Here is an 18,267-nt window from a genome sequence, read left to right as displayed (position 1 = left end):
GACAAGCGTATTGTTATTGTTGTTAAGGATGGGTCTGGTGGGCGAGACTAGGCAGTGCCTGCGTATCCTGCTTGACTGTGTAGTGTGTAAATCTCATACATATTATCATGCTAGTATTAATCATCGAGTCTCGCTTAGACCAGACCGCTTTTTAACTGGGAAGGGGAAAAACGTTAGTGTGTGTGTTGTGGGGATGTACTTGTGGGTGTGTGTGCGTGTAGTACTGTGTGTGTGTGTGTGTGTGTGTGTGTGTGTGTGTGTGTGTGTGTGTGTGTGTGTGTGTGTGTGTGTGTGTGTGTGTGTGTGTGTGTGTGTGTGTGTGTGTGTGTGTGTGTGTGTGTGTGTGTGTGTGTGTGTGTGTGTGTGTGTGTGTGTGTGTACATATTATAGTACAAGTGCAAATCAGTATATAATTTTTAACTTGTAATAGTTCGAGGATTCCTGGGAGCAAGTCGTGAAGATGCCAACCAGACAATATGACTGGAGTGCCAGTAAGTAACTACTCTATGAGATAAACCAGTACAGGGAAGTACTACAGCTATTAAGGCCACATAAAGTTAATTGTTAGTTTCTCATCCTCCTTGGCTTGAAAAAAGGATGCAGGCGGGTGGATTTTATTTTTTATATACAAAATAGCCTAGTTAGATAGCTAAAATGCCTCAGAATGCAATTGTTTTGGACTATTATAGCTAGTCACCGATTTTAATAGGTACAGAATGGCTGCTCTGAGCCACTATCTTTGTGAAATTTCCTTGATGAAGTGGGAAAAACAGCGGTGCGGGCAGGATGAGAAACTAATAATTAACTTTATGTGGCCTAAAACAACTTCACTAATTTTGTACTTTTATAGAGGAGATATACACCCTGCATAGTTGAATATGCTTCAAAGGAGTTAAAACTTTGAGCTCCAGCTAAACAGCAAAGAAGAAGAATGGACTGAGCAGGTTAGTGTAAACTCTATCATGTGTAAATAGCTACAGCACCACTCAGATCTACAGTAACATCACACTTGCGAGCAACTCGTACTCACAAACAAGTGAATAGCTTGCTAATTAAAGGGAGTGGCACCCATTTCACCTGCAAGTGCAAATTGCTTGTTAGTAGGCTCACATGCGAAATGGGTGCCACACCCTTTAATTAGTGAGTTATTTACTGGTTCGGGAGTGCAAGTTGCGAGTGAGTGCAATGTTACATCTGAACGGTACCATAAGCTAGGACACTTTATGTTGTTATGTGCAGTAGCTGTCTGTTAGTGGTACTGTAGTTGCAGGTGTTGCAGTTTGAGTCATACTGTATAAGGGGCAAGGACAGATATTCCTATCAGTGGAGCACACCTCTATGTTACTAGAACAACTCGAGAATTCCCAGACTAACATTTCATCTATGTTAATATTGAGACGCATGGCACTGTTGTGGAAAGAGGCTTCAGACTGGGCCACTAAGCTAAGCTTGTAGTGGGATGCCCAAGCAAAAGTTTGCTTAGTTGCCATGGTGTCAAATGTAAGGTCTCTTTTTTAACTGTCTCTGGTGAGTATCTCTCCTTACAGCTTGGATCCACTTGATATCTAGTTTGAACGCTGTTTATTATGCACGTCACTCCACATTTGGTCACATGGACAGGTAGTATAAGTGGCTGCTTGGTAAGCTTTTTAACCCATTGAGATGGCACATGTCGTCAAACTGTAACACATCGTTATCTTTCTTGTGGCTTATCCTTGACTGCAGATCAGCCACCTAAGTGCAATTAAAAACGCTTGAGATGGTGAATCAGACCTGTGAAAGTACGCATTTGGCAAACATAACAATAGTTTATTCTATCCCCACTAGCAGTCAACATCAAAGGAAATTACAGGGAGGATATGGTAGTTATACCACCCCTACACAAAGCCATATAGCCTTTTCAACTTAAGGCATGTTGTAACACATTTTCTACATGAAAAACAACCTTGGAAGCCATTGAGCAGTGAAATTGAGGGGAGGGTACGATGGCCCCTCCACCTTGGCTCTCCCAAAATGAAACACTCTAATAGAGCAGTCAGCTACCCTAATAGAGTAGTCATTTATTGGCGCGTACCTTCCTTGCTTCTTATGGTCGTCCTCATGCACTACTTGGTGCAACTGAATGAACACATCATCAAACTACTAGGCACTTCAAACTTGGTTGGCTGGGCATGGGATAAAAGCCAGTTAACCCCCCCCCCCCCCCCCCACCTGCACTTAACACCTCAGCCTCGCTGTGGCTTCAGCTCAATAACAACAATATCCTACTCAAGGTGGGGTTTAACTATAACATATACATACTTATTTACAGTATGGCTATACAAGTAAGATATTATTGTTATTAACCCAAAGTGGAGCACAGCAAGGCTGGGTTGTTAATGACTAAAATATCCTACGAGTGCAGGTAGGGTTTATGTGGTTTCTATCCCATGCTCAACCATCAAAGGCCTTAACCATCTGTTGTGTGGTCTGTGCCTAGCTAGTGGACACTGTGCACATGGTTTTCTGATGCCGGTTTTAAAGTTTGTGCCATGGTTTGATGTGCTGATGTCTTCAGTAATCTGATGAACAGTAGTATGCATTAAGACGTTGGGTAAGAAGCACAGGTGGCTGACTGTTCTATTAGGGTAGCTGAGTATTTTGCAAGAACAAAAGTAGAAGGTACAATCCCCCCACCAGTCTTCCCAATTTCCAGCTCTTTATACCTTCCATGTTTTGGTGTTAGAGAACGTGGTATAAATATATCACCTCTTTTGTAGTCAAAGAATGGAACTTGATGTTATGCAATCAAGCATTTTCTTGTTCTTTAAGCTTATGCTGAGCTGAATGTTCATCTAGTCACTTGTAACTGTACATACAGTAGGTAACCAAATCTATTTGAAAGGTACTGCTCCACCTTGTTTCATTGTTTATTGGGTATACTGACTCAGCAAAAATCAGGAAACTATATGTCAATGAAGAGAAATTATTGCAAATAGCAAAGTTAAGTCCCTATTCCCCAGTACATACAGGTGGGGGTTGAGTGGCGATTAAAAAATTCCTATAGGCAAACCCCCACTGGATTCCTAACTTGGAATACTATCGACATCAGGTATAAAATAAAAGTTGTTTTTCAGAGGGATTTCTGGGAGAATACTTTACATACTGTAGGTGGCTGTAGAAATTTGGTGACCAGTTTCCAACCCAGCTCTTGAGGCCAAAAAAGGATCAAAATTTCAGGGTCCTATTTCACCACATTGCTTTAACAATCAGTTACTTAATCAACCACTACATGAATCTGGCTTAGTACATTAAAAAGTACTTCTGGTTGGTACAATGAATACTCTATTAGAGTAGTTTGATTTGCTTCACCCCTTTCTAGTATCCTCAGAAATACCCTGGAGCTGCCCTGCTTTGTAAGTAAATCCTCCTATATATCCTGTACCAGGGGCATAGCTACCAGGGGGCTTCACTTTTTGGAAAATTTGATTTTGGCACCCAACCTTTTGACCCTTCATGCTGCAGTAAATAATCACAGTGAATGTATCTATAATCACACGTACTTTATTACAACACATCACACTATGAAAACAAATTGACACATAATCAGTATATTCTTGAGATAACTCTACACCTATCATGGTGTGGTTTAAATTATGAAGAAGGATGCAACACTGTTAAGTAATATGGATAGGGATTTGACTGAGCTATAAAGCTAGTTTTTGAAACTGATCGATGCCCACATTCATTTAATAAACGATGGGACCATAGGACTGAAAAAGATTGACATATATTCTATACTATTATAGTGTCTATTAGAGTGTCTCAATCTTTTCAAGAGTATGTAAGGTGGCCATAGCCACTTGACTTTCTCTGCTCTAGATCTTTAAGCGTTTTAAAACCCTGCAGGTGTCACTACTTCAGCTAGTTAGTTCCTTAATTAATCTCACAGTAATACTCACATTAAGTTTTCAGCCATAAACCTTTCCGTTTTTTCAATTCCAGTTCCTTCTCTTTCATCACCCCTTCGGTCCAACCAGCCAAGTATTTCAAACCACTCTTGGTGTTTCTTCTGCCAATGTGTGAGGTATCTAGCTAACTTGTTAAACACGCAGTGCATAATAACTGGTTGCTATGAACGCTGGTTTTCAGTTTAATGGTGCAGCTCATGTAAACTTGTTGTACCGGGTTATCTAGTTTTAAGTGTTGTTTTTTTTAATTTAAAATTGGTGGCCAGGAACTCTAAAAATATTACTAAGGATGGTGTTATGTAGAAAACCTTACTCAGTAATAACTCATCGCAGAGAAAATTCCTCATTTTAATTTTAATGTTTATATTTCCTTTCACACAGCTTCGTTTATGTTTCATTTATGATTAGTACTCTCATTTATGTGCTGTAACTTTGGCTGTAAATTAATTAATTAATGACGTATTTTGATGAAACTTATTATAAATAATTGGATCACCATACACAAACAAAAAAGAATGCATACAAGTAGTGCTATAGTAAGCAGTGCTCAAGTTCAACTAGAATTTGAGAGCTCGAGATGTCTCTCCTTAAAATGGTAGCAGTCCTTAAAATTACAGACTTTTGGATGAGGTGAACATTCACTGTGGTCAACTTGAGGAGCTCAAAATTCTTGATTATCTGTTCAGGTACAGTGCTGAGGGCTCCAAAAATGAAAGGTACAACTTCCATTCTTTTACGTATTCTAGAGTGTCTGCAGTTCAACTGCCAAATCAAAGTATTTCTCTACCTTTTCCCCGTGCTTCTCTACAACATGACGGTCCATCACACAGGCATTATCAATAAGTTTGGTACAGTTTAGCTGTTTGTCTATCAAAACCAAGTCAGGACGCCGAGCAGTTACTCTATGATCTGTAAATATATACATAATGAGAATTATCTAACACTGCTTCCGGCTGATGTAACCACCACTTGTCTGAACATGAAAGTCCACACATAATCCACACATACTACTAGTGGACAGCTGAAACCACTGTGTTATGTCTCTCCAAATATACAGACTGAGCCATTACTGGACAACCAACCACTATGCGCTCAATAGTTTATGGGTACTGGCCACACCTCCTACAAACATCATTATCTCTGCTACACAGTGTGCCTGTGCTGCAGTGATCAGTGCTTCTGTTACAGGTTTCAGGTGAGCACTTTGAAGCCATTTATAGGAATCTGCCTTCAGACTGTCCAATAGATTTGGCCATTGGCCATGAAGTGACTTTCTGTGCCACTGGTCACGGTGTGATGCATGTACAGCGGACTTACTCAAACTAGAAGGATAGCGATCGATTCTCCAAGCACACATCATAGATAGAAAGTAACCCTCTTCCACCATCCCACTTAGAGTCGGTCCACATCAGCCCGTGGATGCAAAGCTTTGTACATGTTCAATTGTTTTCGTATCATTCTATCCAATTCAGTACACTCATTCATTATTTGTTTTATTTTCTCAGTAAACAGACATACAGTAGATGTACAGTAATACTGGTAAGAAAATCCTAGTTCTAACCAAGAATACAGGATACAAAACAAAAAAGAGAAGTTTACAGCCATCAAATGTTTAAAAATTGTCTTCAAAAAATTGAGCTAGTACTATGCAGCACTGTGGCTTGAAAAGTTGAGATCAGGTATAGTGGCAACTTCAATGTTCTAAGATAACTTGGTAAGTCAATGGAGATGGACCCCAAAGCTCCAATAATTATTGGCTCAACAAATACATTATTATTATTATTATTTTATCATTATTATTATTATTACTAGGACCATGTTACATAAACCAAGTACATGTACCAAAGATAGAATTGCAGTTGGAGCAAAAGTGACTGTTCTATTAGAGTAATTCAGTGACTGCTCTATTAAAGTATATCGATTTTTACTGACAGATTTGTGCTTGCACTCTCCCAAGAAAGTAGAAGCCAATTTCCACCATTCTTAGTTCTACTTAATGAAAACAAGACCACACCAACAGTGCAGCTACCTTCCTTAATTAAACGGGCGTGGTCCATGACGGGCGTTATATAGAATGTCATGCGATCACCTTACCAGCATGAAATGGCGTAATTATTATACAGTTGAGTCACCGTTCAACATGGATTATATTCCCGATTAGTGCAAAGCGCTAGGCTTTGTGGTTTCCTCAAACATTATTTATTTATGACGTAATTTTAACCGCATTTTCTATTATCTTTAGTACTTGGTTTATAATTATAATTATTATTTTTTATCATTATTATTATTATTATTATTGCCAACCCTAGTGGCACTCCCATCCACCCCACAACTCTATGGTAAAATCAAAAACAAAAAAGAACCTAACAAAAAAACAAAACAACCTACAAAAAACCTAATCAGCTGTTAACATTGGCAGTGAAGCTCCATCAACAATCCCCAAACTCCTCCACTTGGTGCGACTGCCACGCACATACAACAAAGCTGCACGCAAGATGGCAAACGATAGACGAGCCCTGACTCAACCATTCACTACACTGAAGGACTACTCTCACTTCATGGAGAGGTGGTTACTAAGTCGTCTAACAAAAAAGTTTGCTTCAGGTGCAAGCAAACCATCAGCTGATACGCATACATGTAGTGACGTAAAAGAAGCACAGCGACTCTGGCAGGCCAAAGAGTACTTCACTTCCATTTCTTCTCCACCTTAGCACTGCATAAAACAGCTGTGGGAGTGCAACCACAATATGACCGGGCATCAGTGTCAACCACTCTAATGTCAAACAATGCCTCGGTCTGTATCTGCCAAACTCCACGCACACATAAATCCCCCACAAGTGGCTCAACAATACCATCAGAACCATCAGAGATTACAGGTTCCTTTACTACCGGATTCCACATGAGTAAAGCCAAGTCCCCAAATGCATCCCATACTGTACTTCATTATGCCTCCTACCCACTAGACCACTGATACGGCAGTCCAGAGCATGTTCAATGCTAAAAGGAGCACCACACCCAGAGAGGAAAGCACAGCAATGGCTTCTTGTATCTGAGGGCAAGTCCATCTCTAAATTCTTGGGCAGACAGGTCAAACTGATTTCTCTCCAAGGGAACTACAAAAAGCCAGGAAGAAATATGATGTTCCCTTGCACGCAATATAGCCCTCTGCTGTAATGATTCAAATGATGACAATAGCTTGTCAAAATCCACAGTGTAGATGGTGTCCATGTACTTGTGATAATGGATTCTTGCCCCAGAAACAGTTTCCAGATGTGCATCTAACTCAAACTTTGTAGTACCAGTAATAGATTGGACAAGTGTTACTGTACCACGGACAGAAGATTCAAACAAGCTTGAAGCCACAGAAACAGGATTAGCAACACCCAAGCCACCGAACCTTAGAGGGAGAGCAAACAAATCACATTCAGCAGGGGACATCTCAACTCCAAATATGGGTGGTAAGAATTGTTGCTGAAGAACACGTTCCAACTCCAGAAAAAAAGGACCACACCCAGGTACAACATGCATTATGAAAGCCTACTCATGCTGCAAATACTTAGCATAAGCTAGCTGAGGCTGATGAACTGCAACATCAGGCAACACACTAATGTGTCCTGCCCACTTCTGAATTTTAGAAGCCACAAACGAGTTCTGATCAGCTATTACTATTATTATTAATAGTAGTAGTAGTAGTAATATTATCATTATACCACCCATCCTCCGCACTAAACTCTATGCTAAGATGTTCTAAAGGGGGGAGCCTAGCCTATAAACCTAACTGGAATCACCACAGGAGGTTTACAATGTACACACCACACACACTACACACGCACACACTACACACACGACACACACACCACACACACTACACATGCACACACTACACACACACTACACACACACTACACACTACACACACACACACTACACACACACACACTACACACACACACCACACACTACACACACACAAACTACACAGACACACACACACTACACACCACACACACTACACATACACACACTACACACACACACACACACACCACACATACTACACACACTACAGACACACACACACTACACACACACACACATAACTACACATGCACACACACACACACACATACACTACACACACACACACACACTACACACACACACACTACACACACCACACACACACACCACACACACTACACACCACACATACTACACGCACCACACACTACAGACACACACACACACACTACACACGCACACACACACACACATTACACACACATACACACACCACACACACTACACACCACACATACTACACACACCACACACTACAGACACACACACACCACACACTACACACACACACACACTACACACACACGACACATACCACACACACTACACACACACCACACACACACACTACACACGCACACACACACACACACTACACACACACACACACCACACATACTACACACACTACAGACACACACACTACACAGACACACACACTACACGCACACTACACAGACACACACTACACACACACTTACACACACACTGCACACTCACACACACACACACACACACACACACACACACACACACACACACACACACACACACACACACACACACACACACACACACACACACACACACACTACACACACAAATACGACAAGGAGAAATATTCATGCACACAATTTATACACAGCTTCATATTAACACCATAAAAGGGTATACAACAAAAATGTATTTAAATACAGTATAATGCGTTCTTGGGTTCAGCTAGAACCTTAGAGAGAAAGATGCCTGCGTAGGATGGATGCAGTCTTTAAAACAACAGTTTTTTGTAGTTGGTGGACACTGACTTTCAATAAACTCAGGTAGTCATAGATGGTATCTGACCAAATACCAGAGGAACTATTTCAACTTTGGTGTCCCATAGGCGCTGTAGTTCAATCATTAAATTCAACTATTTATGTATCTTCTCCTTTTCTTTGTCAATAACATTTCGATCCATCACACATTATTATTATTACTAGGACCATGTCACACACAACCAAGTACATGTACCAACAGACTAATCTATGTTTTTGCAGCTATTTTAATATACAGTAAAAGTCACTGTTCTATTAGAGTGGTTGACTGCTGTATTAGAGTATCTCGATTTATTACCTACCAACATTTTTCCCAGAGTATAGGCGGTAGGCGCTGCCCCCCCCCCCCCCCCCCCCCTTTCCCCCCGTTTCCAACACCTGTGATACATATCAAGGAAAAAGATAATGCCAACTGTGTAGGTAACCTTCAACTTCACTAATTAATAAGCGGGTGCGGTCCGTGATGGGCGTTATATGGAATCCACGTGTGGTCTACTTCGCCAGCACAAAATGACGTAATTATTATACGCCTGAGTCGCCGTTTAATATGGATTGTAATCCCGGTTAGTGCAACTCGCTAGGCCTTGTAGTTTCCTCAAACATTATTTATTGCGTCATATGACGAAATTTTTTCTATTATTTTTAGTACTTGGTTGTGTAATTATTATTAGACACACAACCAAGTACCAACAGAATAATCTATGTTTTCGCAGCTATTGTAATATACAGTAAAATATTAGTCTCGCGTTGCCAGATCCTATTTCTCCGCATGGCGCGTATCGATTGAAATTATAAGTGCCTGCTCCGAAAAGGTCTGGTCTGGTCTGCTCCGAAATGGTCTGGTGGCTCTACAATAGAAAACTAGTGTTCAGGATTCACCAGCGGCATGGTTGGTGTTGATTGGCTTTGGTCCCAGACTGACGAAGTGTTAACTGAGGAGATGTGTTGTCACATGGAAAATACTGTTTGCTACGCATTCATTTTGGCTTAGGAATACAGTGTTGTCTTCTTTCATCGAGTCTTTCATGGATGAGTTCGTGGACGTGTGGTATAGTGATGAATGTTGTTGCTTACTACAGATGATGTTTCACTGTTTTTATCTTTCGATGGATTTTTAGAAACGACAGCAATACTCTCTACCAACTTTTAGCCTTCTGCCACGAAGGAGGCTGCGTAGCACTCACGAAACAGTCTTGTCCATGTCATGACGACACATCTCCACTGTTAACACTTCGTCAGTCTGGGACCAAAGCCAATCTCAACACCAACCGTGCTGCTGGTGAATCCTGAACACTAGTTTTCTATTGTAGAGTCACCAGACCCTTTCGGAGCAGGCGCTTATAATAAGCGCCATGCAGAGAAATAGGGTCTGGCTACTGTTTTATTAGAGTGAGGTTGACTGCTCTATTAGAGTATCTCGATTTTTACCTACCAGCATTTTTCCAGAGTAGGTAGACCCTGCCCCCCATTTCCACTGCTCGTGATCTATATCATAATGCCAACTGTGTTGGTAACCTTCAGCATTGTCTTCCAGTTTGTTAAGTAATAAATGGGCGTGGTCTGTGACAGGCGTTATATTGAATGCAAATGCGGTTCACTTCACCAGCACAAAATGACGTAATTATTATACAGTAAATCTGAGTTGCCATTTAATATGGATTGTAATCCCAGTTAGTGCGAAATGCTAAGCCTTGTAGTTTCCTCTAACATTATTTATTTGTTATGTAATATGACAATTTTTCTATTATTTTTAGTACTTGGTTGTGTAAGTTATGTAGTTAATACTTTAGTAGAACGCCGCAGCACAAAAATTGTGCCCTTTTTCATAAAACCGTGAAACTTTCAACATAATAGCACTCCTCATGACATGCAATTTTTTGATAATATAGTGCTATCACAGATTTGACCTTTGCTGACTTTAATGACCATTTCTGTTTTAAGTTCCCTCAAGCAATAATTTACATGCTGAAACATATTGCAAAAATAAAGATTGTACTGAAACAAGCAACATGATTTTATTTGAAGTCAATAAGTGATTTTGTGTCAAAGCTATGATCTTTTTATTGCCCATGAATTTCTGCCAATTTTCCTACCTACGGGTCCCAAAGGCATCTAATTTTGATGAATTTTGAACCTAACAAAAGTGATCATGACTTTGACACAAAACCACCTACAGTCAAATAAAAACCATGTTGCTTGTTTCAGTGCAATCTTTATCTTTGCAACATGTTTCAGCATGTAAATTATTGCCTCAGTAAGTTGAAAACAAAAATGGTACATTTTCTGTACAAAATGGCCATAAACGCGACCAAAGGTCAAATCTGCGATGGCACTATATAAAAATCACATGTCATGAGGAGCACTACTTATGTGAAAACTTTCACAGTTTTTGATTATGTACGTACATTTCACCATCTGTATTCATTGTAACAACTAAACTGTACATTACAGTGTATTCACATACATTCTACCAAGAGTTCGTATTATTAACTCTTGATTCTACAAAATAGTCACACTGGAACTACTGTAATCAGTAGACACCCTAGCTTGCTGGACAACTTATCCAGCAAAAGGAAGCAAGAGAGATTTTCATCACTTCATGTTGATTTTCAACTTCACACATTGCTAAAATGGTTTTTTGAACTTCTTGAAAACATCGATAAACGTTCAAAAAAATTTACGGCTACCCGCTTATATGCCATAAAACCTTAAAGCATGTTGGTTCTCCTGTGGTTGCAAGGTGACTGAGATTTAAATGTAGTGCATTCTTTAAGCATGTAACTTCTCAAATCTCGTGCCAAGAAGAATGTTCGTATTTTTCAGTAAGAGCAATCAATCCATGGAACAGTTTGCCTAATGAACTATAGTGACATGCAACTCTATTGATAATTTAAAAAAATTGTAATTGATAACTTTGTAAATGATGACTTTAATTCTTAATGTAGTGATTAAATGAGGTCTCACAGGCTTATATGACCTTGTTTCCCCTGTATTTAATACTAATACTAATGGTGTGTCACCGGCTGATACATCCGCCTAAGCAGCTTTAAGGACTTAAAAAAGTTCTCCTTTGTTTTCATTCATCTTTGCTGATGTAGCAAAATGTATTGATTTCGTGATAGGTACTGTATATGTATTCCCTTTCGTAACAGAAATTATCCAAGTTTTTAAACCAGGCGTACACCCACAACCAGCACCTCTAAACTTCAAAACTTCACCTTTAAACTCCACTAAGCTTCACCTCTAAACATTCCTAATATGGACAAAACAATGACATAACTAACCATGACAGTACACAGTGGACACACCCACCTTATAGGTGTACAGATACTTCAGTAGTTATGTTCTCCTTGGCGTATAGTGACAATAGAAAATTGTGAATGGCTGTCTGTCAGTTACTGAGTTTCTGAACAAAAAATTTAAGATATCTTATGGCTTCATTCATCTGTGAACATATAGACGAATAATTAATTTGCAAAAAGTAATACTGAAGCAATTGTTACCACACAAGTGTTAGCACAACCACAAAAAAATTCAACTATACCGTATTAACACAGTACACTTACAGCTGTACAGTGCACTGCTCCAAGGAAGACACCATCAGGGAATTTTATTTTTGTTCCTTTGTAAAAAAGAGGTGCCCTTTATTGAAGGGTGTACAAAGTAATGTTTGATTAATTTAGGAATCAGACAGGTGTTTATAAAGAGGTGCCTTCAGTTCAAGGGTGTCCGTTTAGAAGAGCCCCGGCAGCCTAGACAAGCCTTGTGTAGTGTCAATTATGAACAATAACTATTCTGAGACAGAAACTTTAGACTTTGAGCTACTCAGAAAAGTAGAAATAATTGTTGGGACAAGAATTGTTCACCTGTTATACTGCCACAAAGAACGGTATCTTTCTTTTTGTTTCTTTTGCATCGGCACCCACTTAAAAGATTGTTTAAATCACATGAGTTTTATATGGATGTTTCATTATTGAATGGCAAGCTATTTTACAGTATACTGTCGTACTAACTGTGGAAATGTACACTCTATTAGAGTATTTCAACAGAATTATTTCTAAAGAATTTTATGAAACAGATTGCAAAATTATATTCCTTGAATGCAAGTATACACCATGAACCTTATGTGATCATGCTGGAATCACATCAACTTAATCAAAATTCTGTCAAATGAATCACAAAAGTTCTTACAAAAATCTTTCCATAGTAAGAGCCTTATGTGATCATGCTGGAATCACATCAACTTAATCAAAATTTTGTCAAATGAATCACAAAAGTTCCTGCAAAAATCTTTCCATGAAACTTGACAAAGATTCTTGTTCCAATTTTGTGATGAGATCTTTTAGGAGAGACTTATAAGTCTCTTACTTTTTTTTTGTCCAAGATCTTACAAGTGTTTTGTGTGGTGTACATACAACACATTTGTTCACCGTCGTGATGTAAGAAAACATCACGTTTTCATTAGAATGTTTGTTAGCGCATATCCTCTATTGCAGTCCATGTCTTTGAGAAACTCGCTCATCGTGAGAAACTACAACGCTTAAAGAAAGAAGTAATTATAGAAGAGTCTAGAATACTGAGGTACTCAATGATATATATGCCGGCATTGGAGGCTAAACGATCGAAACGAGGAGTGAAGTTCGCCCCAGTGTGTAAAGTGCCACATTGCCCGAAATCGCCACACACTGATTAACTGTGAGGGTTTTGGGACCTGTGCAGAGCTGAAAATCTAATGCTACTAAGACTAAGTAGCAGCAAATGCTGGTATTACCTCATGGCGAGATTGTTGACAAGGTGTACGGACCAACTGCCACCTGCCACTTACATCAGCGGAAGTCCAGGAACTTTGGATGCAGGTTGAAGAAGTAACTAGCGAATGTAAGGTGTGTAATGTTTGTATGTACTCATTCACACTGCACTGAATGACAGAAGTGAAACCTGTCTAATCAGGTCTCTGTGTAGTCTTTTAAATCCCCAAATGTGTCGTTTGTGTAAAAAGTGACAGTTTTTTTAGGTGTATTATGCACCTATCAATGTTAAGCCCCACTACCCCCCTCCCGGGCTTACTAGGGGATTAGTGGGGGATTTTGACCTGATTTGATCTGAAACTCTGCCCCACTAGTGGGGCATTTGACCGCTCCAAATTTTAGGCGTTTGTTTTAACTTGCAAGCTAAAGGAATTGACCTGTTTCCTAAAGTACCTTATAGCCATGCTACATGGAGATTTGACCGCTAGTCGTTCCCCCATGGGTGGAGAATTTGATTTTTCAAAAAGTCAAATCCCCACCATTTCCCCCACTACGCCTGGGAGGGGGTAGGTGGGGGATAACATTGATAGGGGCATTAGCTATATGTATTAAATTCCCACCTTTCAGTTTTTACAAGTAATCTGGTCATAGCAAGCAGTTTACCCACTAAGCAGTAGCAGTTGGATATGGTCATGGTACATGACATAACTTGTGACCAGGCAGAAACTGAGTGTGATGAATTTCAGGTCAGTTTATATATAGAGGAATTGTACCATCTATCGTGTTCTTTTTGTAGTTCTCAGTTGTCAAGTATACATGGACTGCAGTGACATAACAAGGGTGTTGTGAATTTCCAGGTCAGTCTACATACTAAGGAATGTATAGTTTATTATCTCAGGTATGTTTTCTAAATTTCCAGGATCAGGTGTACATACTGTTGTGGTGTGACCAAACTTTAATACCCCGGTCAGTTTACATGTAGTGCATAGTGATATTTTCCAGTATCCAGATTTTAGGCATATTGTATTTAATACCCACTTGTTGGTTTTCGTAGGCCATCTGGTTGTAGTAGTTCATCCAGTAGCAGTTAGATGTGGTCTTGTGTAACTTGGAACCATACAGGAACTCAGATCAAAAAGAGTGTCGTAAATTCAGGTCAGTTAACATACAGAAGAATTGTGTTGTTGCAATTCTCCCTCATCTGGACACCTATTATCATAGACACCTCTATTATCCACACACCTGTATTATCTGGGCACCTCCATTGTCTGCACAGCCTAAATTAGTCATGTGGCTTGTAGTTTATTGACCACAATGAAGTTTGCAGTTGAAAGCTTTTGATGGCTTGTTTATTCCACTAATGAAAACTACCACTTGGTTGCTAGGTGATAATGTATTCTTACAGCTAGGGGAGGGACCATCCACCAGCCTGGCATGTTAATTTGTACATTCTCTTTTTACTTCAGTGCCTGCTTGTTAGGGGACTGGTCTCTTGTGTCATCAGATATCAAGCAAGTTCATTTGGTTAACGAAAGTGTTTAAATCAAGGATTAGATCAACATCGACACACACTGATTCACCGTGTCAATGCAATGAGTATTTTAGACGTATGTGTAAGCAGTGTCAATTCACCGAGACCCGTCAGGCGAAACTTCTAGTAGCTCAAATTCCAGTGTTATCTCATGGCAGGATTGTTGACAAGGTGTACGGACCGAATACCAAATAACCGTGGCTCTGTTATCATTTGTGATCTCAGATGTTTCCGGATTATACTGTTGTGGTGGGACCAAAGTAATATCGAGGTCAACAATGAGATTCATCTGGCCTGGTAAGATCTTAGCATTATTGTTTATGATCTCTTGATTTTCCAGGATGAGGCATAAAGTTGTGATGGGAATAAATTAATTCATAGGTTACTACATCACTATTGTATTTTTATAGTCAGAACTTAATTGTTAATATCACAAACAATTAATGTGATGTATTTTGTTATGTAACATGTATATTAAGTGACATGCATGATGAAAACCACAATGGGAGTGGTTAGGGTGGGTAATGCTATGTAGCTACAAGCTGGTTTGAGCTCTATGTTCAAGCTTAGAAATTAGAGTAAAAGAAAACATAAAACACACATTACCCATATTTGCTTGATGGTACTGAAATGAAACAAAGATAATTATTCTTACTTTCCATGAATAGGCAAACGCAATGGAATATCACCTACGTATATCAATTTGTGTCTGGTTTCACTGTTTACCCAATGTATTTATTGCAAAATAAAAATTAGTCAGGCTTTTGCTTAATGGGTTATGCAGCTACCATATTTATCCGTATTAAAGCCAGGGTCAAACAAATTCCAGGTCCTAAATGAAAGCCAGGGGGGCACTACCATAATACAAGGGGTATATATGAGCTTAATTTGTAGAACAAGGCTTAGTACTACAACTAGTGACTTGTCAAAAGTATGTCAACAGCAGCTACTACAAGGAGCAACAAGATTTTTCAGCTGGTTCAGGAGTGGATTATAAGACATAATCGCCCTTAGGATGCCTATACGAATGAATACAGTATATGGAGAAACTGAACACATTTTAGGTAGTGAATATAGAATTGACATTTAGCTACTGCATTAGCTAAATAGAAATTTATTGTCAAGCACCTCAACTGAACATACGAACACATACACTATGTGCACACCAATCCAAGCCAGTACTATGCACAGTACAATTATCACCCAACCAAAAGCTAGCACAAATGTGTTTTGTGTACGTATACTGAGACACGTACAGTGAGATCACTTAGTGGATTATATTGCCAGTACAGTGGCTCTTCAACAACTGTACTGTCTTCCATGAAAGAATTTTCACATACAGCATGTATATTTGGGCTGTTCTTGAGCCTTTTCCACTACCTAGTAGAGTTGTCCACTTAGCATACATAAGCTGGTCACTGTAAAGCTTTATCATGTCAGCCTGGAGTCTGACTCGAATCATTCAATGTGATACGTACAAACCTTTTCAGCGCCCAGCTTCTTGACTAGAAATATCCCGACTTTCATAGTAAATGTTGCCAGCTCTTTGTACTTCGTGGCCACCCATGGTTCCACCATTCTTTAACACTAAACGGAAGAGTATTACGTTTCAGTTGTAAAGTACATGGATCACGTGATTATTAAAGCAGACCAGATTCGATAGATAATGATCCATTCTACTGTTTTATTTGTTGTTTGGAATTAGTTGGCCCTTCCAATAGCCTGTAAAAGTCAACTTTTGTTAGTGTCACGTGATTGTCGGATCAATAGCCCCCCCGTTATTGAACCGACTCAAAGTTTCGGTTCAGTAACCACTGCCTTCATTATAATACTCAGCATATTGACCAAGTAAAGCCTAAAAGTGAAGGGGGGGGCTTCGGCCCCCAAACCCACCCCCTGGATCCGCCCCTGATATTTGGGAGTGGTTTTTTGCAAATCCGCGAAAAATTGAAATATTTGCCCTCGAAATATTTAGGCTATGCGGTTAAAGTCCCATGGCCACCTGTAATTTACAATTGTTTTTATTGCTCACCACTGTCATGGTGTGTATGGTGATCTGGTATGTTTTAGGGAAAAACGACGAGAATCAGAGACTGTTGCGATCTGATTATTATTACGCTGGCAGACAATTTTTGAACACTGAATCTTCACGCGAGCCTTCACGTGAAGTTATAGTGAGAAGAACTGATCGGACCAGGACGTCTGAAGGTGAACAGAATAAAACCAGAAATATTACGGTAGACAGTGGTATTCTTGGCAAGTCTAATGAAAAGTTGTGCACTGGTAGAAGTGGGCGTGGAGCTAATCCTTTGTGTGCAAACCATAGCAGTCTCATTGTGTTTTCAAGAATGAATCCCAATGTAGTGTGGCAGCTATATCTTCACAAAGAGGAAGCAAAGAAATGTGTACTTCCAAATAATGTCTTTTGTTTTCTTACTGATGACTATTCATATTACCAAACAGCAGATGTTCTGTTGACCCGGGACTGCACTGAGTTGTGCAATCGACCTGCATATCCAAATCAGTTAATTGTCCGATACAATCGTGGACCTCCTCGTATGCATGGTAAACAATGTAGACGGCCATTTCCAGATTTTATGAGAGTCAGTTACACACTGTCTAGTACCATTCCTTATCCATACATGTGCTATCCAGAAACTCGACAGCCTTTAATAGATGCATTAAAGCTTGATCCACCTTCTGGAAGGCATGGTATTGCAATGTTTGTCAGCGATTCTACACGATGGAGGAAAAAGTACTTACAGGAGTTAATGAAATATATACACATGGATTCATATGGAACAGTTCTTCATAACACTGACATGCCTTCGTCAAGAGGGAAAGGTTCAGATGACTTTATATCAGTTAAACTGAATTTGATCAAAGAAAAGGGCTACAAGTTTTTAATTGCATTTGAAAACTCAATATTTCCTGAGTATGTTTCTGAGAAAATCTGGCATGCTTACTTGTCACAAACTATTCCTATTTATTATGGCACTTCAGATGTGTATGATCAGGTACCTGGAGCTAATACTTTTATTGATGCTACAAAGTTTGATGGACCCCGGCAGCTAGCAGAACATATTAAAAAGATAGAGCAGGATGATTCATTGTATAAATCATTCTTCAATTTCGACATTAACCAA

The 18,267-nt window shown here is 39.5% G+C and overlaps 2 long non-coding RNA genes across 3 annotated transcripts in view; one reads left to right on the top strand and one right to left on the bottom strand.

Moving 5' to 3' along the window:
* The window catches only part of LOC136255670 (uncharacterized), a 121,140-nt gene extending 105,527 nt beyond the window's left edge, over positions 1 to 15,613 (top strand). Inside the window, exons 2-7 of one of the 2 annotated variants that reach the window (XR_010701036.1) lie at positions 13,339 to 13,720; positions 14,218 to 14,336; positions 14,387 to 14,447; positions 14,510 to 14,556; positions 14,645 to 14,745; positions 15,057 to 15,613. This is a non-coding gene — a long non-coding RNA (uncharacterized lncRNA). Of the gene's footprint in view, positions 1 to 13,338; positions 13,726 to 14,217; positions 14,337 to 14,386; positions 14,448 to 14,509; positions 14,557 to 14,644; positions 14,746 to 15,056 lie in introns of both variants that reach the window. The other variant, XR_010701035.1, reaches the window with a different exon arrangement.
* On the bottom strand, positions 4,245 to 12,283 carry LOC136255977 (uncharacterized). The gene is made up of 3 exons (XR_010701252.1): positions 12,155 to 12,283; positions 12,061 to 12,095; positions 4,245 to 4,859 (listed from the first exon to the last, which is right to left on the bottom strand). It is a non-coding gene; the product is annotated as an uncharacterized lncRNA (long non-coding RNA).
* Positions 15,614 to 18,267: the final 2,654 nt, after the last annotated feature.

This window comes from Dysidea avara, chromosome 5, assembly GCF_963678975.1.
Source record: "Dysidea avara chromosome 5, odDysAvar1.4, whole genome shotgun sequence".
NCBI lineage: Eukaryota > Metazoa > Porifera > Demospongiae > Dictyoceratida > Dysideidae > Dysidea > Dysidea avara.
The sequence above is the reverse complement of the archived record's forward strand: the minus strand, read 5'-3'. Positions and strand labels throughout refer to the sequence as shown.